This window comes from Lonchura striata, chromosome 6 (genome assembly GCF_050655825.1).
Source record: "Lonchura striata isolate lonStrDom1 chromosome 6, ASM5065582v1, whole genome shotgun sequence".
Taxonomy (NCBI): Eukaryota; Metazoa; Chordata; class Aves; order Passeriformes; family Estrildidae; genus Lonchura; species Lonchura striata.
In genome coordinates this window covers 11,492,632-11,516,992 of record NC_140708.1, presented here as the reverse complement: position 1 = coordinate 11,516,992, position 24,361 = coordinate 11,492,632, and the positions used below count along the sequence as shown (strand labels likewise).

General features: G+C 43.3%; 1 protein-coding gene across 2 annotated transcripts in view; it reads right to left on the bottom strand.

The window, feature by feature from the left end:
* The window catches only part of RTKN2 (rhotekin 2), a 197,438-nt gene that overhangs the window by 125,528 nt on the left and 47,549 nt on the right, over positions 1-24,361 (bottom strand). For both annotated transcript variants that reach the window (XM_085583205.1, XM_085583204.1), the window contains exons 4-8: positions 18,406-18,448; positions 16,428-16,555; positions 14,192-15,848; positions 12,672-12,793; positions 10,003-10,099 (exon numbers count right to left, since the gene is read on the bottom strand). The gene's annotated coding sequence lies outside the window, so the exon portion shown is untranslated. The remainder of the gene's footprint in view (positions 1-10,002; positions 10,100-12,671; positions 12,794-14,191; positions 15,849-16,427; positions 16,556-18,405; positions 18,449-24,361) is intronic.

Below are 24,361 nucleotides of genomic sequence, written 5' to 3'. Positions count from 1 at the left end.
TCCAGAAGAGAAGATAAAGAGTAAGTACTACACAGTACTGGAAAATCTGGGAGTTAAATAGATGTTAGTACATCAGGACACTGGAGTCTTTTTCTTAATTTTGACAAATAGGTCATTTTGCTATTTTGTCCAGACCAAAAGGCTACATAGGGTCAGAAGGCACTGTCAGGACTATTCCTTCAGTGAGGCGGGTGGGGGGGTGGTCAAGGACCGAACCTTTGGTGTGATGAAACACCCTCCCTGTTCCTAGCTGCCACAACCCTGAAACAGAGCTTCCTGCTGGGCCAGCTACCTCTAGACTGGAGGCTGCAGCAGCAGGAGGATTTCACTCTAAGCCTCAGGCCTTGCTGACAATTGTCAGGAGTAAACATCAACTATTGCTTCTTAGCCTTACGCAGAGGAATCTTGTGATAGCAAGGCCAGAGGGCATAATTCAGACCATTTCCACACAAGTGGGGCTTGCCATTGTCTCACTCTATCAGCACTCATTATCCCAGCTATGGAGGACCCAAAGACAAAGGTCAGGTTGCTCCCAATCTTTGAACCAACTTTTATTCCAACTAGACCATATCCAGCCCCAGACTATACAAAACTCAATCAATCTCTGCTGGTAGCAGAGTTTCTTATAGTAGTGCAGGCTCAGTAAGATAACTGCAGAGGAAGGGAGGATGTTAAGAGGTTTGATCTGGAGTAGAAAAGCATCACTGAAGGGAAAAAAACAGGGCAATGATCTCAGTATTTCCCAGACATTATCAGCAGGCATAGATGCTACCAGTAGGAATGAAAAGGAAAGTAAGATTTGGTCCAGGACATGTATGAAAAGGAAACCCAATGGATAAGAGGACTGAAAGGAACAGAAAATGCAGAAGGTTGTTTAGGGAAAAAAAAATAAAATTAAAAAAGGGGGGGCGGTGCAAGAGGAAGGGCAAAAACCAGACTATATCTGTCACTTGCCTCTCCCCGCCCACTCTGAGAAGCTTCAAAAGAGATCTGGAAATAGAGAGGAAAAAAAACGACAGTCAGATATTACTGTTCCAGCCACTGAGTCATGGCAGGAAACTACTGATACTGTAAACTAAGTTCTGTAAGGTCAGAGACTATTTGACTTTTGTCAATGCTCATTGTAAAAGGAACAAATATTTAGTGGTGAACATTTGCCCCTTTCATAATTCTTGGGGTTACTATAGAACCATTTAATGAAGCATGTGTGAAAAAAGCTGTCTTTATTTTACCATTTCACACAAATGCAGATTTTATTCTCTTTCTCTCTTCTTGGATCTTTGATTTTATTGCAAGAGATACTTATTAAGAACAGGATGTGGAGGAAGCAGAAAAAGCCACCAGTCTTCAGTGTGCTACTGGATGCTTGGTCTACTCCAACTCTTATAATTGCTGTGCCACAGAGAAATAATTTTACTATGATCTCCTTATCCTGTCTTCAAATTAGTCACTGACAGTTGTCAACACTTTTGTGGCATTTTTAGACCCAGTTTACATCAGCCCAGTACATGTACTGGGTAGAATTGCTTCTACTGGAATGACAAAGCCATCCTAATTCCCACAGAACTACAACAAAGGAAAAAAAAAAGCTGGAACTTGCTGTTGTGCAGAGGGCTCAGCAGATTCCTCCCAGATTCCTCCCTTTAGGAAAGCACCCTTACACTCCTTGTACTGCCCAGACATGTTTAAGTGTTTTTGATTCTCCACTAAGAGTTGAACAGGCAGTACACACATGCATGCCATCCAGGCAAATTAACAGTTTTCAATTGACAAGCCCATTTGGAAAGGGCTACCTAGCCACAAAGTGCTAAAGAAAATAAAGTAGCAGATACAGGATTCAGAGATAATTGGGGAAGGAACAGTACAGTATGGGACACGGGTTCTTGGGAAACTGTTATCTGTGTTACTTGTTAATTAAAGTTTTTAATGACCAAGTTTTGCTTCTGTTACCTAGGCATACCCACCACAGCTTTGCAGCTGTCCATCACAGTGAACACAGCCAGGAGCTCTTGTCCCACTTCAGAGGTTAAGGCACTATGGGATGCTTGGTCATCTGTTACAGAAACCTACTATGCAACCCACTAAGCAACTTTCCAACTCAGTCATCTAAAGCTAATTGCTTCCATAAGTCCCGAGGGTCCCTGTCCAGCCCATTTGAGTCACTGTACCAAGCCTGAACCAGATCTGGTCAAGCACAGCTCAGCAGAAAGACATGTTGTCAAGAATAGCCCTGTGGTAGCAATGCCTACCAAATCAAGGAAGTCAGTCAAGCCAGGGAAAGACATTGCTGACCCTGAAAAGTTGTCCAATTATTCCTCCTCCAAGAAAACAGACCAAAACATAAGTTTATGTTATGTTGAATGAGGCTGAAGGATTTCAATGCAGTGATATATGAAACAAGAAGATGCATGAAAGCTGCAGGGCAACTTCCTGCACAATCTTCTTGTGAACTGGGAAGTCATGGCTGGAGGCATTATACCTCATGGTAGGAAAGCACAAACACAGGAATCTGCTGCTGAGAGAAGCACTGGAGGGCTTTTTCTGACAGTAGCTTTAAAGGCTGATTAACAGCTTTGATGTTTTAACAAATAAAATAATTTGTGATGTTACAGAAACTAGCCAGATTCTATCTATGGTGCATCACCATTACGTACAACATGTCTGAACCTCAAAACATTCCTGTCAGAGATCACTGGCCAAAAAGAAAATCTATTCCCTTTTTGTTTGGACTTACAGGTTCTGATAAACTTTATGATATGACGATGATTTCCAGCAGGGGAGCAATATTTGTCTCAGTTTCCACACCAAAAACAGCTATGGAAAAGGGCAAAGAATATAATGACTAAGCATCAGAGGGTGGAGACTAATTAGCAGCAGATCAGGAGCAGGCAGTGGTCTCTGGAAGAAGGTGCTTTCATGAACACAGCACAATTTTACTCATCACCAGAGGTTTCCATGAAACAAATGCTACAGCTGCCTCAAACTGACCAAAAATTTTTGGTGTTTTTTTTGTTTGATTATTTGAAAAGTAGTGCCTCTGCCTGGGACCTTCCCTAGTCTTTTCTTCCAGTATCCATTTAATCCTGGTAGAGTGGGACCCCACCTCCAACAACCAAAAATCTTACTGGACAGCAGGAGCACTTATCAGGCAGTGCCTCTCCATCAGTCCTCTCAGTTCACTGCGAGCAGATAACAAAAATATTAGGATTATGAGGATCCTTTCACTCAATCAATGTAGATACACTACACGCTTGTTTCAGCAATTGCTTTTTTCAAGACATGCTATTCTCCTCTGTGGTTTCAGGCAACCAATGAACTCACAATACATGTCTTTTCACTGGTACAAAACTATTACAAAAACATTTTATCTAGTTAGGTATCACATTACCCCATCAGCAAGGTGGATTTTTTTCCTGTTTTAACAAACCTGCCATTATTTTGGGTTTTTCTGAATCGTATACTGTGAATACACTGAAAGATAATTCTAGTCTAACAAATTATTTAGTTGTTTTTCTTAGGAATATATTGGGAAATGATGGCAAAACTAAGATTTTAATCTGGGTCTCTTAGTTCTCCTACTATTCCTAGTGGGACTCATTGGATTGCCACCTAGTAAGCATTTTCATCTAAAAAACCTGTTGCTTACTTAAGGAAGTTTAAATGCTCAAAAGCCCCAAAATTGATTTGTTTATTTTTTAACTAAATCAGCAAGTGCATTTTTCAGGAGTTGATGTATGCCCATTCATATTGAGAAAGGCCTTGATAATTAGCATTTATCTTTAGCTAAGCAGAGCTGAAGGATAACACTGACATGAATTTTAAAGTCTCCATTCCTCAGGAAGTAGAGTGTGGCTCTTCCTGCCATTCTTAGTTTTGGCTGGAACTGCAGGAGGGCCAGTCAGGATGCCCTATAAACCAAGAGAATTTGGGCTGTGTGCCAAACACCCATCTCCCCTGCTGGCACAGGTGCCTCCTCGATCCCACATAGGCTGAAACACTAGAGAAATTTCCTCTTGAAATAACAGAGACTCCTTAAGCACTCCTGCTTTAAAAAATTACAATAAACATGGGCAAACACATGTCCCATAAAATATTCTGAGGGGTTTTAACTATCACTTTGTTGTTTGGTGACCACGAATTTGTCAAGCAAAGGTGATAGACACCACCCACTCATCCCAGCTGAGGTCTGAACCAAGCCATCAGTATGACACAGTGACAAGGCCCTCTGGCTCTCTCTTGCCTTGCTGGTCTGTCATTGCATATCTTTAATGCAACAGGAACTTTGGCATCCCAAAAATCCTCCTCTCCTAGGCAACAAACTGATTGACCATCTCAATCATTGATGGTTTTTGGGGTTTTTTTCATTCATTCTCAACTCCATAACTGGCAGTAGCATCTACTAGGTTCTCTATTTCTGCAGCTTATGATTTTTTGAAGCAGACAAAGGGATTTAGGAACTTAAACCTCCCTGCAGCAGCAGATGGGAAGATTTTTACCAAAATCAGCCAGGCTAGAAAAGGCACATTAAGCCCTTGCTCTGACACAGCACTTGTTCTGTCACAGTCTGGATGACACATCTGGGTGCTCACACAAGATGAGAAGGTGTGTGGCAATCTGTAGCAGGATGAAAATAGAGACAAGTGGGGACAGATTCCTTGATTTATTTTGAAAACAACACCCATGGTCAGTTAAACTTGTTTCCTAGGCAGCCTGGCCATGCATGGAGCAGCCCACTGTTTTACACCGCTCTGCAGCCTGGAAGGATGTGCCAGCAATAGGACCTGGGAGCAGTGGCACAAGCAGAAGGCAGCAGTCTGATACACAGGACATGTCCTAGCAAGGCAGCTCTTCTCCCTCTTCTGAGAGGGCACAACTGGTGAGAAGTACCTAAGGTGAGATGTCCATGCTGCATTGCCAGACCAGTGTCCTTCAGAGAGGCCTGACAGAATTTTACACTGTGTCCAGTGCAGTGAGATGTCCTTACTGGTGGTCTCAGCCTCCTGTTTGATGTATAAAATCTTCCAGCCTAACTCCTGAGCATCACCTCAGATAGAGGACAACACATCCCCCAGTCTCAAAGCTCATTCCACTCTGTGACAGCTGCAGAAGTTACTATGGAGAAAAACAGTTCAGTATGAGAGAGTACTGCAGTAAATCTCTCTACCAGTCTATCATTAGAAACATGGAGGAATGCAAGAGGCCAAGCTGCTTTCTTGGGTCTCAGTGGCCTCCCACAGCCCACCACTGCTGCAGCCCCTGTGCCTCCAAACTGCTCACTGATCTTCTGCTGGATAGCTCTAGGAGCCTCCAGCCAATGGGTACAGCTGACTTACATAGATATACTTCAGTTATGTATAAAAAGCCAAATTCATTACACATTAAAGCATGGCAGTTTTAACCTAACACTTTTAGGCTTTTCCCTACTTCTCCTGGCAAGACCAACCACTGTATTTTCTCATACATGTGAGGAAGCTTTCCCAAATAGTATCACTGGGAAAAAAATCCCAATGTACATCATTCTCTGTAGGATGCCCAAATCACCAAGCTTGCAGCAAGTGATGCAGTAGCTGGGGAGTAGCTGAGAGGATTGAGCCTGTGCCTGCTCAGTGGGAGGCATGAGGATCTCCTCAAGGCGTCAGCAGATGGCTGGGTGCTGAAGGTATCTCCCTGGTGACACCCACGGGAAACAGCTGGCAGAAACCTAGGGTGAGGTTGCCTCACAAGTTGTCCAAGATATTTTCACCACTTCTGGGCATCTACAAGGCCTTCACTGGGCTCAGATCATGGCACAGGGCACTTGGGAGGCCACTGCTCCTCTACAACAACAGCTGAAGTTCAGGCACCTCAAATGGCACTAGTCCTCCACATTTACACACTTGAATAATTCCTCTGCAAAACAAACTAAAAACAACTGGAAGAGCAGGTAACAACAAGAACTCAAGTTATAGCTCTCCTGTCTGCACTGTTAAAATTAGACTTTAGAGTTCAATATGTGAATATCATTATCTGATAATTAACAGAAAAATATCAACATAAAGGGCAGTGACACATCCTCCCTGCACTGTTTACAAATGTCATGGTCATATGAGATAGTAGTCAAACAAATCAGCAGACAAGACATAAACCACATAGGATATGCTGATAAATATTTATTTCAAAACAGTATAGCTTTTTACATGACTAATGTGATTTAATGTAATTTCAGGAATAAAAAACAACCAAAGCTGATTTTTGCTAACTGTGTTTGGAGGAGTGACACAGGTAATGAACTACCATCAACTCTGGCATTTTATTCTCCTGATAGAAAGTGTGAGTAGGTAGACCAGTCAACACCACTATTGCTTTTAATACACCAGTGAGGACTAGTGCAGGATGCAACTAGGCCACAGGTATCACCTTGGAAGAGAAGCAGCCATTTGCATGCAAAAGGGTTTATCCTTCACAAATGTGTGGGCTGGTTTCATGCACCAGCCAAAACAGCCTGTATCACAGAGAGGTTAGAAAATGTCTGCCTGGACCTTTAAGACAGTTTTATTCCCAGTTAGATCACCATCAAACCCTTTTCACAATAGCATCTGCCACTGAACCACTGCTAATTAGTCAGTCCCTGTTCAGCGAGGGAGGAAGACGTGACAGCAAAGATGAAATTATTTTTAAAAATGGCCCAAAAAGTCCTGATAAGGATTGCAGCACTTTATGACCAACACCATGCTTGTCACAGGGCAGGGAGAGGGAATTTGTCTATCACTACATGTTGCAATCACGGCGGAAATATCTCTCTCTTCTTGCTTCCTCTCCACCCTTGTTCACAGAGTTAAGGTGAGATGGGAAAGCAGCTGCAGCTTCTAGGACATCCCATATGGGGAGCCAGGACAGCACTGGTAATGCTCCTTCACTGTGGTCTATAGGCCCCAGTTGCTTTAATGTTTTCTCTGTTAAGTATCACTTTTGTCTAACTGTTGTGAGCAGCATGAAGAAAATTCATGAAAGATCTTGAACAGTTTGGGTGTGGTGCGGGAGGGGGCACACAACAGGCAATGCAGTCAGAGGATATACTGAAGCAAATAGTTTTGTTGTGCTGGGGGAGAGAGAGAACTGGAAGAAGCATCTTGGCTGAGGGAGAGGGATTCATAGCTCAGTGAAAGTCTGTGGAATGATTATTCTAACACTTAGAAGTTTTCATTCTGCACACCACAATCTCCAAGTGAAAAAAGCGGGGTTCTTCCAAGGATAAGTCTACTAGGCTGAAAGGTAAACTCCTGAGTCCCAGGAGTGTGAATCTTCATTTAGCTCTTTGTTCTCACGGATACGGACAGATAGAGCCTGAGCACCTAAGCACAAGAGCAGCTTTATTGGAAATCCTTGTCCATCATCCTCCCAAGAATATGGAGACGGAGAGGGGAATGCACAATTGAGTGTTTCTGCAGCTCCTTGGTGAGGACAGAAACATGCCCACAAGGCTTGGAGAAAGATCTTTGAAAGGAGAAAGTGGTGTGTTTCAAATGAGACACCCACCCTCTCTAGAGTGATGTACCCCCTGAAAGTAAGGGGCTGCTCTGATGGTTCCTTGAAGACAGGAAAGCCTAGCAGGGGGATAGCAGATTCTGCATCTCCTCTCTTCTACCTCTTTCCAAATAAAGCAGGGCTCACAGCATTGGAGAGGACTGCTGCCTGTAGCAGTAATCCCCACACTATGGTAGCATCATCCATGTGAGTATCCACAGAGCATGATTCAGGCTACATGCCCACTAGAGCATCTGCCCACTCCTGATTCCACAGGGAATAGAAACACTAAGCATACTGCTCCAAAAGCAATTTTCATTCTATCATAGACTGCAATGACACCAGCATGGTGTGCACCCTCCCAAATTCACTCAGCTCAGCAGTTTAGCAAACACACTTGGAAGGGCTAACAAGAAGACAGAGTACCAACACTGACAAGCTGAATTTTAAAAAAGTTAAGAAGCAGGTTATAGAGAGAATATGAAATATTTCAAAGCACATATTTGTTGTACTGTCCTGTTATGCATCTGCCTAAGTTGCACTAGTAGTCAGCAAATTTTCTCTGTAATTCTCTACTTCCATGAAACAGAACTTATTTCTGGTGAAAAATAATATATATACCTTAATGCTGTGTAAATAATTCATACAGAATAGCAAAGTATTCAATGCAGTGGGAAAGTGTCATCTTTCAAATGCTGCAAAACCCATAAACAAACAAAAGTTACATCCAGTTGCTAATTATTAAGAAATACACATAAAAAGGAGACTTCCTACCAAGATGGCAGAAAGCTCAAACAAAAGGAAGAAGGAAAGGACAGTATTATATCCCCTTGTGTCCTGCTATTTTTTATTATTATGGAGTGTTCCACTTATACAGTGTGCAATAAGAACATGCTTGTGTAGTAAGGTAGAGTCAACCAAAATCATCATCAGAAAACCTATGGAAAAAGGTATTTTTTCCAAGTGCTTTCAATATTTATACAAGTTCAGAAATTAACAAATTCAGAAATTAGCATTGGTGAAGCCTTACCTCAAGAAACACTTTGGCATTTGTGTTGTGTTTGAGTAGGGCATTGCTGGAAGCTCACAGACCTTCTGAAACCTACCATAGTGTAAATGTCTGCTTCAGTCATGTTCCATTTCTCTGCAGAGGAAACTAAATCAAGGACTTAGCACTCTATGAAGCAAGGTATATGATAATCACCAGGTGGAAACTCATCATAGTTGAGAATCTAAGACATCTTCCTTCTTTCCCAAGACATCTTTAATCCTGACCAGTCATGGGAGGACAGAGAAATATACGTGGTCTAAATTGTCAACCAGTCAATACGCCGAATAAAAAATGCAATGTCTTTCCCCCCTCATTTATCTCCCACAAGCCTCCTCTGTAATCTTCTCCTTTCCACACACCCCAGCTACGTGAAAACCATGGGCCTTCCCATGACATTGGATTGATTTGGTTTTGTAATGGCTGCTAGTGTGAAAATCCTTCATAACATAAATATTTTTAGCCAGTACCCTTTCATACATCTGCTTATTTTCCTCATGTCAATTTAAATAGCAATTTAAATAAACTACTAATTAGTAATTTAAATAAAAGACATAACAAAACTGAAAAAAGTATTTCCTAGTAAGATGTATAAAAGCTGATAGGCACATGCAATTCATGTATCATGACAATTTTTAATTACATTTTGTATGTGGTCATTTCAGACATGCTAGAGGAATTATCCAATACATAATTCTGGCAAATATATTTACAAATATATTCCAGAGATGCTGTCAGAAGTTGATACTAAGAATAAAAGTTATCAGTTAAAAAAAGACAGTAGATAATAATCCTTGTGGTGGAAAAGCTATTTTAAAATGTGAACTTAACCACATCCTCTTTAGTACGTACTTATCAACATTCAATACTCTCTTCCTGAATCTATACAAAGTCTCAGACAACAGTTCAGAAAAGCATATAAATACACATTTAATATTAAAAGAAAGGCTTCCTCTGAAAACCAGCTATAATAATTAGACATTAATACTCAATGAGTATGTCCATGTTTGGGCCTGGAACAAGTCTGTGCTTTCTCAGAGCTGCCAGACACTGCAAAGGCTTCAGGAGGACCACCATCTCTTTGGAACAACAAAGAAGAGGAGCTAATAACCCAAGGGCTTAGACTTCATGGGAAAGGAAAGGGAAAAGGAAAGCACACTGAGAACTTCTTCCCAGTCTAGCATCTCATAACTGTAATCCAGCTCCAATGCCTTCCAGGGTGGCAGTCCCCCTCCCACACCTGCTCAGCCAGCCTCCTCATACCTCCAAAACAGAGTCCATCCTGTCCAGTGCACCTGCAGAACACTTAGTCTATGGCAAAGACTGCATCTGAGCCCAGCACAAAACTTAACTTGCTTTCCAGCAGTCAACATGAGGAATAAACAACACAAGGAATAAATGGCTTCCAAGCTTTGTGCTTTTCATAATAACAGCTTAATTTCTTAGCTTACCTGTAGCTGCCACATAGCTTGGAGATTACTGCAGATCCATAGCTGTCTTGCCATTTTCATCACAGAAGTAACAGGTAGGAGTGTTATTCTCTTCTTTCTGGGAAGTAAATGAAGGACGCAGGTGGTTTGTGGGTATTTATTTAACCCACATTCCAGTCATTTAACTAATGACCAAGGGAAGGAAGCAGGAAAAGGAGAAACAGAGCCAATTTTAATTCAGCTTAGTGATCTCCAAGCCATCTGTCCACACCTTTGCATACACAACAGCCATTTTAAGTCTGCCATGCTGACAATAAGTGGTGGCCAAATCAAGTCTATGCCTCTACATGGGCAAATTCTCAAAGAACTGGGCTGCTAATCCCAAATAGTTTGTTGCACTGCTGAAACACCTGATGCTTGTGATTATAATGACATAGAACACACCTGATCTAATTGGGATTCAGTCTTGGTAATAGGCCTTTATCATCAGCACAGCAGGACATAATAAAGCCCCTGCAATTAAGTGAGGAACAAAACTATTTTCCTGCTTTTCTTTCTTTTAATAGTTTCTTTATGATGGCATAAGCACTGAAATTGGTGCTATTAACATTTATTATACATTGTTTGGTTAAAGTTTAGAATTTTTCTGTGCTAGAAGCAACAAGCTTTGTTCACTGAGGCTCCTATTTGGCTGCCACAGGCTGCAAAGCAAAGAGAGCCCAGGGGTTTGTAAAGCCCAGCACTGTCTGCTCCAAGGCAGGTGCTCACTGCTCAGGAATCTCTCCAAAGAGTACCATGGTGTTTCCAAGGCAGAATTACCACCTATTTTACCTATATGCAAGTCTGGGGGTCCTTTTGCCCCCCTTCTTTCATCCAAACCCCCAGTTTATGCTATTATATCTCTGTTCAACCCCACAGGCTCTTCAGCGAGGACCCTGCAAAGAGAAGCATAGGGAGGGGGACTGCAAGTTCAGCCTCATCTCACAGCTTGCCTGACATATGTGCAGGGACCAACACCTCCCCAGGGCTGGGGAAAAGGTTAAGGGAAGAAATTTAGGTCTTCTTGAGACTTTAAAGTAAACACTTCCAGAAAGGGATACAGGGGAGGGTCACAAACCTACTCTGGCTGGCCTGTGCAGCCATGTGCACAAGGCAAAAGCTGCCCAGCTGCACCCACGCCACGGTCCAAGCCATGATGGCAGCCCAGAGACACCCACAGCCCTTGGGACATCGCCTCAGCCCACAGACACCCACAGCCCACTCACCATCGCCTCAGCCCACAGACACCCACAGCCCACTCACCATCTCCTCAGCCCACAGACACCCACAGCCCTCCCGCCATCGCCTCAGCCCACAGACACCCACAGCCCACTCACCATCTCCTCAGCCCAGAGACACCCACAGCCCTTGGGCCATCGCCTCAGCCCAGAGACACCCACAGCCCTCCCGCCATCGCCTCAGCCCAGAGACACCCACAGCCCTCCCGCCATCGCCTCAGCCCACAGACACCCACAGCCCTCCCGCCATCGCCTCAGCCCACAGACACCCACAGCCCACTCACCATCTCCTCAGCCCAGAGACACCCACAGCCCTTGGGCCATCGCCTCAGCCCAGAGACACCCACAGCCCTCCCGCCATCGCCTCAGCCCAGAGACACCCACAGCCCTCCCGCCATCGCCTCAGCCCAGCCCAGAGACACCCACAGCCCTCCCGCCATCGCCTCAGCCCAGCCCAGAGACACCCACAGCCCTCCCGCCATCGCCTCAGCCCAGCCCAGAGACACCCACAGCCCTCCCGCCATCGCCTCAGCCCACAGACACCCACAGCCCTTGGGCCATCGCCTCAGCCCACAGACACCCACAGCCCTTGGGCCATCGCCTCAGCCCACAGACACCCACAGCCCTCCCACCATCTCCTCAGCCCACAGACACCCACAGCCCTCCCACCATCACCTCAGCCCACAGACACCCACAGCCCTCCCACCATCACTTCAGCCCAGAGACACCCACAGCCCTCCCACCATCGCCTCAGCCCAGAGACACCCACAGCCCACTCACCATCGCCTCAGCCCACAGACACCCACAGCCCACTCACCATCGCCTCAGCCCACAGACACCCACAGCCCACTCACCATCGCCTCAGCCCAGAGACACCCACAGCCCTTGGGCCATCGCCTCAGCCCACAGACACCCACAGCCCTCCCGCCATCGCCTCAGCCCACAGACACCCACAGCCCTCCCACCATCGCCTCAGCCCACAGACACCCACAGCCCACTCACCATCGCCTCAGCCCAGAGACACCCACAGCCCACTCACCATCGCCTCAGCCCACAGACACCCACAGCCCTCCCGCCATTGCCTCAGCCCACAGACACCCACAGCCCTCCCGCCATCGCCTGAGCCCACAGACACCCACAGCCCACTCTCCATCGCCTCAGCCCACAGACACCCACAGCCCACTCACCATCGCCTCAGCCCACAGACACCCACAGCCCACTCACCATCGCCTCAGCCCACAGACACCCACAGCCCTTGGGCCATCGCCTCAGCCCACAGACACCCACAGCCCTCTCGCCATCGCCTCAGCCCCTCAGGACAGGAATGGCCTCCCCAGAGCCCTCTATACCAGCAGCCTCACCTGCTGGGGCAGCCCAGACTGCCATGTGAGAGAGTGGGAAAGGTAATTATACCTATGGCTGTGGGGCAGGAGGCCCAGTGCCTGCCCACTATGGGTCTGCCCTTGCCCAGACCACTGGAACCCGTGAAGTCAGAGAATTCCCACCTATGTAGAAATTATCTTCTCTGTGAGTGCCTGAGGGAGCAAAACAGTCCATGAGGTTACTGGACAAGAGCAACTCTGCCCAGATACACAGACGATCCTGCTAGAAGCGTCTCAACTCCAACTGGACCCTAACAGCAATTTTTAAAAAGTATAAAAATTGTAACTGAAAGAGCATGGAAAGCTGCTCTCCAGCTGGTGGGCTCCTCCTGGCTGCATAAGCAGTTAGGAGACCTTAGGAAAAAAACCAATGCTGCAGGAAACAGTGGCAAGAAAGGGGAATTGAAAGCCTTGAAGGAGCACTGAGAAGCCACCTTCTCCACAGCAGCTCCCTGTCTGCTCCCTGGGGCCAAAACCACCCAGGCAGGGCAACTGGTGGCGGACAGGGGTTGTGTGGGCAGGGACACGTGAGGACACCGCATCGAGCAGGGAGCCAGGACACCTCCCCCTGCCCATGGCCCTGTGGGATGCTCAGTCCATGCCTACATCAGATCCTCCCTGCTGGCACTGAGTCATCCCTCAGAGCATCTTCTCTTCAGGCTATCCAAGGCAATGGCCAGTTTTTCTTACTGACATTCCCATCCCTATATACATTTTCACCATGGAGACCATCAGCCTCATTCATCTCCCATCCAAGGAGACAACTTTGTGGGACTCCAATTCCTGCTTGTTAGCTCAAGCCAAAAGGAATAACTATCAACTAAGAATAAATACTAATTAACCTGAATCTTTCATCATATCGTGATCCAAACCAGATGCTACCTCTAACTTTAGAGGTTTCATCTCAAAGCAGCCTATCTGCAGCAGGCAAAAATAAGATTCCTTCTTTTGATAAAGTTAGTTGTGGGCCTCAACAAGACACTTTTCTTGGCAATACTGTGCTCTTATCTTTAAATGCTGTGAACTCACAAGAGTTTGAAAGGTCTTACATTTTGAATGCCTCCCATATGAGTTTTGTGATTGAGAATTCAATCCAGGAAACTTCCTATGTCATGCTGGAAAAAGAGGTGCAGTGAAGACAGCTTTAACACTGCACACAAGCACTGAATAGAAGCATTCTCAGAACTCTCAGCCAAAGGCTGCACAAGAGCACAGCTGAGATTTTGCCCCTCAATGCAGGGAACAGTGGGGTGAAAGCTATATGGTATCTTCTGTTGAGCTGGTGGAAATCAATAATGCTTTATATTGGTTTTAGTATCAGAGAAAGAATAATAGAGCAGGGTTAAAACCAAAGATTTATCTGCCAGAGTGTATCAACATTTTCAATGCGGCTTGATTTTTTTCATTTGTTGGAAGTAGTTCCAATGTTTTCTGAACTACTGAAAACCAATGTTAAAAATCCCTGTAACAAAACTGCATTTTTCATTATGACTGTTGGTACTTATGCAGACAACATACAGAGAGAGAGGAAATGATACAAACCAGACTTACTGTAAAAGCCAAAATCTTTCATAAATGCAGCTGTGTTCCCTTGCAGAAAAATAGGTTATTTGGGGGAAAATATTTTTGGACTTTAAAAAACAGTGACAGGGATACCAAATAACTCTTGGCAAGAGCTGCGCAAAGCTGAATGCTGCCCAGTTCCACCTCTCAGGCACCTTCTGTGCAACAGTCAATACTGGTAACTAGGATTAGCAATTTAATCTTCACACCACTTCAGCGTGGACATGTAAGTTTCAACAAGCCTGCAAGATGAAGTCATAAAATCAAACCTCTACCATTTTAAAGTTGCATAAACAGTGTTTAAGTGGTTTAATAGTGGGATTTGTTTGTACAGCATGAATGCCATTGTATAGATGTGTCCAGCAGTGCCAACTCCCCATGTGCTGGCACACCTTCCCATCCAGACTCTGCTGCAGATCACCAAGGGCCTCTTGGTCTGTAAGACATGCATCTCATTTGTGAGGCCAGACACTCCCCAACCCCTTGTTATGTGGCACAAGGAACGGCTTCTGTGTCCTCTGAAAGAGACCTTGCTTTCCTAGAAGAAAGCCCTCAAATTTGTGCTAAAGGAACAAATGACAAAAAAATTTTAGGAGAGCTAAAATAGCCAAAACCACTGAGAATGAAGTACTGCTCTACCTTTTTCATGAGTCCAGTCACCACCAACCTCCTCTCTGTGTTTTGCAAGTGGCTGTTTCTTATGGTAGTAAGGCACAAGTGAGCAGTGAGAACCACTGGAAATAACCAGAAGGTACCTGATTCTTACCAAAACTGATGGGAATTACATAGTCAGTGGTTTTTGGTTTTTTTTTGGGAACTCTGTCAAATTTAATGTGAAAATTGCTCTGAAGTCTTCTATTTAGGGTACTGGCTGACTGCTGACTGTAAATCTCTAAAGGTGCATAGTCAAGTGGAAACACCAGCCAGAGTTTCAGCCATCTGGACAGTCCCAGGTGCCCAGGTGTATTTTAGGTACTGAAAACAAGCTTTAAAACTTGTTTTAAGACTCTTTTCCTTGAACTGAAGGTTCACAATCTTTGATGAGTCCCATAACCAAATCTGCCATCATAACAAATGCACAGGCATCTCCTTTCCTGGATGTGGGTGGTTTTGATGCCTGCACTGGTTATAAGCAGCAATGTACTAAGGGAGTACAAAACCATGAAATTTAGGAAGATGAGTAATGTATGAAGTGTGGAGGCAGTGAGAGATGATCCTCATATTATGTGATTTTATTTAATAATGTATAAATAAGTATCAGTTTTCCCCAAACTGCCCCTCAGCCTAGCAATTACATGTTGGCTGATTTCTGGTTAGAGCTGTTCTTTTATAATAACAAACTGTTCCCAAAGCCTCACATACAGAGAATTAGACAATCAAAGTACTGTGTACGATTTTCCACTTAATTCATTCAGTTAGTTGCAATTAAAACAATACAATTCAAGGCCTTGTGTGTTTCACTGGAAAATGCAAAACTTTACTTGTTACTATTAATACATACAACCTACAAGAAAGTGTTAACAAAGCACCTTTGTTTTCATTGTTGTAGTAGAGTAATTTTCTTATCTTTTTCTGTAGATGCCCTGGCAGTCATCAATATTTCTTTCAGTTGCTGTTCTTCAACAGGCTCACACTTTTCATTCAGCTGCACAGAAGAAAAAAAAAAGGAATCCAGTGGGACAAATTCCCTTGCTGAGCAGGTTGACTGTAGCTGCCTGGGGAGGAATCTAGGTGAAGGTGTAGGGCTTGCACTAAGGAGATGATCAAACCTATTTAGAGGGGTAGAGAAAGCATTTATCCTGCAGTAATCAAATTTCTGTTATGTTTTACCTAAATATTTCATATTTCTGGGAAAGCAGTGTTTCATGGTTACCAATCTCTGTTTACCCCCTTCATATAAACAACATGCCAAGTTTTAGAATGACTATGGAACCTTTCCTTTTTTTCTTTTATGGATCTTCACTAATGAAACCTAATGACAATATAATCAATATTATACCAGATTTGTGAGTGCAAAAGAGAACAGAAGCTGTATCTGGCTCCACAAGAAAGTGATAAGCCCCCCTATTAGAGCTGCTGTGACTGTCTCCCATACCACCAAGCTCCCCAAAAACTGGGCACTATTTCCACCAGCCATGAACACAGAGTGTGCAATGCTCAGAGAGCAGCAACATGTCTGCCTTCTACGAATGCACTGTGCCTAAGTCTCACAATATTTCCAGACCTTCTGTGAACAAGATATAACTTCACGCTATTCTTGGTAGAAGGCTATCCTCCTGATGTGCTGGTCTAGGGTATGTTAATTCAGTAATTCAGCAGTGGTTCTTAACAGAAGCTTGATTCAGCCTACTCCTGCAAGAGAATAACAAAGCACTGATTTGGATCTTGTACTCTTAATTATTATTCCACCAACATAAATGAGCATTTCACTTAAGCTCAGTTCCTCAAGAAAGAACTATTGTCTGCTTTGATAAGATGGTATGAAATTTATCCAAACATTTATCGAACTATGTGAAATCTTATTTGAAGAATATGTTCTGAGATTTTGTGAATAAAGTCCCTCAGGATAAAGTAACCCCAAAATACATGTCAGAGCAGAGACTCCCAAAGTCTGGTCCAAAGGGAACTCACAGCTCATCTAGAGCTCACTTTTATTCTTTTCTTCCAGTACACAACAGCATAAAAAGGCCAGGACGAAATAAAGAACCAAAATCAGCATTTCTTTTCCAGAAAGGCAGACCTCTGCCAATCCCAGTTCCAAGAAACACTGTCCAGTATTTTCCTTCCTTTCAGTTACTATCGTTCTACAAAGATGTGACACAGTGATGAATGACAAGGAAGGCAATTCACCAAATAAGGTACCTATTTCAAAGTTATTTTTATTAAAATAAATGCTAATATCATACTCATGGCATATGACTATGATTGAAGAATCCTGCAATTTGCATACAATCTGGGTGAAAGAAATTTAGTTAAAAGACCACATCTCCAACTATTAATGAATGTTCCCAGAAAGACTAACAAAAGAAAAAAAAAACAAAAAAAAACCCAACCAACCAACCAAACAAAAAAAACCAAAAGAAAACCCCAAACAAACAGCTTGGCACATTTTTTCCAAAGGTGCTTTCTTAGCTTAGGTTGCTTTCATAGAGATAACACTGGCAGAGAGTAACTGTACTTGTTCTGTAATAAACATACTTTTGATATGGCATTTCAGGGCAACTGGACTACTAAAAAAAAAATTATAAAGCTAAACTTATCATCAGTGTATATCAAGGATCATGTTATTACAATAAACTATATAAAGTAAGGCACTGTCCATGAAATCAAGGAGATATTTAATATCACTTTAATATGTTGACATTATCAACCAAACTATAAATACCAGTAACATTTTCATTATCATCTACATTTAAGCTTCTTTAAGCTTTCAAGTGCCTTTATGTCCAATACCCAAAACCATTCAATTCAATTCCAGCAAGTAAGTCCAAAAAATCACATCAAGGAAGTTCTTTATTGGTTTCTTTCAATGACTTCCAGATTAAATCTGCTCTTCTATAATCACAGAAAAGTCTTCCTGTGAGTATCTCATCTAAAAACACATGGTTGAAGTTAGCTATTTTCAGTGCTGCAACAAAGGATCATGCAACTAGAAAATAGTTAATAACTCCCCTGATGATTCACATACTGAAATCAGTGCTGACTCTTAGTATCAGAAGAATGAAACTATATTTAAGAACTAAAATAAGATTGTGGACCACACAAAAGGAATAGGTTTGTATCTCATAGTATCTACCTTTTACCTACTCATCTTTCAGACACTTGGGCTTCATTAAACTCCCAAGTACCACTGCAAGAATGTGCACTAGCAGTGCAGTGAGTGCATAAATGCCAGAATGCCAAGGTAGGGAAGAGGCAGACATAAATCTGCTCACAGTAGTGTTCCAGATTGGTGCTAAAATAAGAGTTATGAGTTACATTCATTTCAAGTAAATATAAGATTATCTATACTCAGTTCAGGCCTTCTTTAGTCATCATCTACTTGGGAAGAAATTATAGCTTTATAGAACAGCATTCATTTTTCTCAGTGACAGAAAGCAAAAGTGAACAAACTCTTGCCCTTCTCCAGTTCAGGCCAAGGAGAGATCCATGAACAAAGCCCTAAGGATGACATCTACCCAGCATAACACAGCTGCACTTACCCATTCTGTAAACTCCCAGATCAAAAGCAGTTGGCTCAAGCCTCTAGAAAAAGAAAGATTACACATCAAAATATTCTTCCAAATAGAAGTTGAGTACACAAACTTACCACCTTTCCTTGTAACAAAAGCTTTCATTCATGTTAGCTAGAAGACAAGATCTTCACTACAACAGACAGCAAGAGAAAGTTATAGTGCCCTTTCAGACCCATTCATCTTGAATAGTTTCAGTTATGAATGGACAAGTGTTCTTCACACCTCCTAGAACAGGGAAACAAAGAAGAGCAAAACAAACCCTGGAGTCCTCCAGAAACTCAGAATTTCCGCCTAGCTTTCTATTCAGGTATTTCTACCCTTGATTATTGATACTAAACTGTAGCATTAAAGTCCCTGGATGGGCAAGGATAGGTTGGATTCAAATCTACACAGGGACCCTCAGCCAATGTCATTCAGCCCTAAATGCAGGTGTGTCATTGGCCAGAGAGCTGGATAGTGCTAAGACCTCAACAAATCACATGTGCAGCCTAGGGAAATTTGAGCTTCTATAAAAGGAGCTGTGGGAATAAACTCGGGGCTGTTTGTCACAAGGACCACTGACTGTGTGTCATCTCTGTCTCCGACCCACACCCCTCCACATTACACTAAACAAATCCATGGATGCACTGAATAGAAACAAATCAGCAGCAGCTAATAAAATTAAACTAAGCTAGACATCATTGCTATATTGAACAAAACAGATTCTTCCCTCCACCAATAATGACTAGGGCAGACAGAAGTGCAAGAGCTGTGGTGATGACAGACTTTCATCAGGGAAGGCAAATGGGCAGGCCTTGGCAACTGTGTAAATTCTGTGGTTTGGTCCTGGAGGTTGTGGCTTCAGTCCCAGGTCCCAATTCCTTACCACAAACCACTAGAGATCTCTCTGAGTAAATGCAGGACCAGCTCCTTCTCAGCGAGGCACCATCAGATTTAAATATCATCCATGCAAAAGGCCTGCAGCTGAAGCATCCTGCCATGGGCATGGCTACACAGCACAGCTATGGGCATGACACAGCTGAGACCCTTTCAGCTTGACAACAGAAGAAAATGTCCTGAGCACCTTCCATCCCTGCAGGCTGCCTCCCTTCTTACACAGCCCCTTGGGAACACAGCTGCTTTCTCTGCATCAGACACAGAGGACCACAGATTAATAAATGCTGCCTGTATCCCAGGAATATCTGGCACCTTAATCACAGTCCTTGGCCATGCTCCACTAGGCATTTTCCATACGTTAGGCAAAAGGCAGGCTCTGTATGTCAGGGCTCCTCCAAGAAAGGGCTGTCCACCTGCAAAGCAGCAGCTTTTGAACCACTCCAGAATCTAAGTTGCTATTCCCAATATGAAAACATGGTTAGCTCAGCCTGTCAGTCTTTCTGAACTCTGGCAATGAGGCAAACCTGCATGAGCACCAGTGGTCACGGCCATCCAGGCACTCCAGCTGACACAGGACATGGACAAAAGTCATGCGTGGGGCAGCCCTTGCTTCGCATTTTGGTGCAGATGTACACAGAGAAAGGAGTGAGGGCAGAGCTGAGACAGTGGGAAGCTCAGAGAGGAGGAGGGTATCTTACTTAAAGTCACTCTAAAGCACATTACAAATCTGTTAAATCATTGTGGCTTACCCTATATTTCAGAGTAAATTAGTAACTTTTCAGAAGGAGTGAAGAAACTACCACTCCACTTTTAAATAATGAAAATGCTAAAAAACCTACACTTAACAGCTCTAAAACTGCAGCAAGTCACCCACCAACACCCACTCCTCTTGTCAGCAGGCTTTTTTCAGCTTTGCCTATTATTTCTGTCAAGTCAGAGATGTCTAATATCTGCCATGCTTATCTGCTTAACTTTCAGGAGCCGCAAATGTTACAATATGTACCTGTGCCACTGACCTTTTTCCCCACAGCATTTTGATCTAAATAAGTAAAAACCACAGAGTTTCCAAAATCATTTGGATTCACTGCTCTGAGTGCATAGCTGTAAAAAATCTGCTTTAAGATTAACATCCAATTTTATTCATGCCTGAGGCTTCACCACAGCATCTATTTTTGTAAGATTAACAGCAAGATCCCAGTTCTCCAGAAATGTAAAGAGTAACAGACAATTGTAAAAGGAAGATGATGTTTCCTAACCTGCCCTGCTCACATCCAAGAAGGTACATTTTCCTAGCCCTTTCCATATTGGATGTATTTTTTTTTGCATTTTTGGACCCACAACGTACACTATGTGTATTAGTTCTTCCACCTCCCATTAGCTGGAATGCAAACTGTGGGTGCCAAAAAAACACTAACATAAATCTCACATGTACAAAGCATCCCTGAAAGACAGCTTTTATGCTGAAGGAGTTAAGAAACAGCCATCTTCCAGTACCTTGTACAAGAGCAGTTTGAACCATCTCTAACTTGAAAATAAAAGTATACAAAATGAGCACTTAATTTTTTGGCTAATCCATTTGAAATGAGTATACATAAAAGCATTTCTTTTTGGACATAGCAACCTGAGGATAAATTGAGGGTAATTTTTAACCTAAACATCAGAGGAGATGTTATTTTAAATAGTGCCTTTGGTGTCTGTCAATTAGAGCTATTGCATTGCTGTCAACTTGCATTCCTGCTTTAGTTCCAGCTTTGCTCCATCCTACACAGATCTGTACAAATCAATTGTCTCTTGCAAACATGCACTAACCACTGGAAAGTGAAATTAATAAAGTGTGAGAAAATCTGATTCATAAAGCTGACACTCCTGTGCCCAACAACTCTTCATATGGGCATGAGAAGGGGTAAAAGATTATCAAATTGCAACTGTCATTCCTGACAAAATGCATCTCAATGCTGGAAGGAATTTTAGGTTTTAAGCTAAACCACCACCTCAAAGGGTTCCTCAGAGCCTGTCAATATCTGTACTTTGGATAGAAAGCTACCACTGAGCGCAGTGTGCCCAACATACAGAACCTGCCACAAAATGAAGTTCTTCATAAGAAAGCTCATCTCAGTCTTGGTTGGTAACAATAACAAGGAGACAAGATGAGACCATCAGTCTCAATTGTGAAGACAATGTTTTCCTCCCATATTATTCTGTCTGTCATGTTCCCTTCAGGTTCCAAAGGAATCCCTGTCTCATATATCATTATTTCCCACAAAGCTTGAAAGCTCTCAGGGGGGGTTTCTTCCTGCCCACTGTACCAGCCTTGAAGTCTGAGTACCTTCAGAACAGTGACAGAGGCCTCTGCCAGCAATAAAGGAGAACATCTGCATACCAATTAAACTGCTGAGCGCTGAAGAGTAAAAAAAAGAAGAAAAAAAAAAGGGGGGAAAAGCCTTGAAAGTAAATCTGAGCCAAGTTCTAATTAATGCCCTAGGCCCCGATTCACCACAGCACTTAGGCATGTAGTTAACTTTAAGCATGTATTTAGTTCCATTGAAGTCAAAAGACAGCATCGAAGAGGCGAACTACATTAGCACAATTTAATACTCTTTGGGCTAATTAATCAACCATAAAAATTTACTATGAGATCTGTATTCCTTATTTCCCTCACTGTGACATTTCCAGATAAAAATACATGGATGTGGCTGGAATAAGCAAGAAAAACACTACTTGTTTGGCTGTCGTGGGGTGCTTGGTCCTACAGCTGTGAAGGCCAATTCCTAAGAACAGCTGTAGGAGCTGAGTTCTCTCCACATCACAGCCTACAGTCTGTATCTTCTATGTGGTTGCAGCTCACAGACAAAAAAGCACAGCCCCTGTCCCAGGAGCAGCAGTTGAAGAAACAAAAAGAACTGGCAACAGATGAGCAAAGCCACCAGGCTCACATCAGAGACATCTTTCATTTTCTCTGTAAAGAGGCAGCCCATCAGTGTCAGTTGTGACTGGAGATGGCAAGAAAGGGCTGGGTAAGCGAGGGAGGCTGAGAGCAGATGCAGGTTTGGTGAGAGCTGTTGAGGTTCCCAAGGATGCACTGTCAGGCAGAGATGGGGTGAGGGGAAGAAGTGCTGGAGTCTAAAGGCTAAGCAGACTTGGAGTATGGCCCAGCTCCAGTGTGGGCAAGGGCTAAACTCTCCTCAGTTTCAGTACAGCAGAACTAAACCCTGTAAAGAAGCCCAGAGTGTAATCTCCACTTAACTGAATTATCCCAGATATATCCAAACCCTTTTATCCATTTGGTAAGCCCAGCATGGAAAATGGCTGCCAACATTGCACCAACAACATGAAGGCTAGATGTGGCCTAAACATGATCTCCAGGGGGCAAATGGGACCAACATTTGAGTCCTATTGACTTCAGAAAAGCATGTGTAACTACCAACCATTCTGTAAATCAGAATGCAAGGAGACAAGCTGGCTAATAAGTGTATTCTTGTTAGGGATTTCTGCAAAAATGAAGCCTCAGAAGGTTTGCTGAGTATCATTAATGCTGTACATAGACCTATAAAAGCAAGAAAAATGAAAGCAGGGGACGTAAACGCCTGGTTAACCATACTTCTTTATCTCATCCATCATGAAAATAAAAATGAACAAAATCAACCCTCCAAAAATTAGAACAACTTGATAATAAAAGAAAGTACCAGCACAGCTTTTCAGATTAACTTTGAATTTCCTTGCTTTCATTGGTTTAAGAGCTCTATTGTTACTCCCTTGTTTTTTTTAATTGCAGATACTAAAAATTCTTTTATCTTTCTAAGTCTTTAGAGCATGTTATATAATTACATAATTAAGGCCTCTTTCAACTGGATATAATTTACTCTATAGTTTACAACAGCTGCACTAGAGCCATTACATTTTATCATTTAAAAGACTAATTAGAGGCTTCTTAATTAGTGGATGCTTCAGTCACTAGGCTGTGATTGTGTAAAATACACTCAGCAGCTATTGCATTTTACTAATTTACATGAAATGTTTATGTGAAAACAGGATGTGTACAAGTCCAAAAACACAGTGCTTGTCCTTGCAGGTCAGCCCATCTGAGCATGCAGAGCTCCACACGACATCTTCACTCCCCTATCTCAGAGCCCAGCTGCTCTGCACACAGCCTTTCCCTCATGCCAGTGCTGCTAGGAGCTCCCCAAACAGGACCTCAGCCTCACCAAGCTGATGTGACTGTTGCCATGTTCAAACATGACCAAAAGAGAGGATGGAGCTGTGCCCGCTGACTGCCCAGACCAGCTCTTGCATGGCTCATCAAAAGCTTTCTCCAGCAAACTCAGCTCCTCACTGCTGCTGCTCTCTCCCGCAGGAGCTCTGCTCCGTGCTGGATTCTGCACACACTTCCCCTGTGCTGCCCAAGGTACTCATATAACTAGATGGAAGAAGAGGGGAACCAGCCTCCCATTTATAGCCACTGACACATATTTCTCATTAATCCCTACCAAACTAGCAGTCAGTCACTGAGATGGTAAGTGCAGAGAAAGAACTGTAACTCCATCCTCCCCTCTGGGTAGCACAATGCTGGGGAAAAGCTTGTGGAACTAAAGCCAATCTTACCAGGAATCACTCCCTAGAATGAGCCTCTCAAGAACTGGGGGCTCACAAGATCTGTCACTCAGTGAACGAAGAGCTTGTCCAGACCGTGCTCTGGAGGACTGGTGGGGTTTTGCTCAGTTTTCTCCAGCTCATAACACAGCAGCTTTGTTACAGTGGGTCAGATTTGGGGCCTGCCAGCATTTGGGAGTGTTGCTTTAAACAATACAGTGACAAAATCATGAGTTCTTGTTGACTACAGGATAATATAAATCAGCTATTGAAAACCTGTATCATTAGTGCTATTGCTTTCCAGTGGTAGATAGCTGCAGTAACGGATTGGCCTCTCCATCTCATCCTCCCACTGGAAAGCGACATATACAGGACCGATCAATAACTTCATCTAAGTTACTTGTAGACATGTCAGGTGCAAATATTACCCTTTCTCAAAAGGTTTTAAAGACCAGGTGTT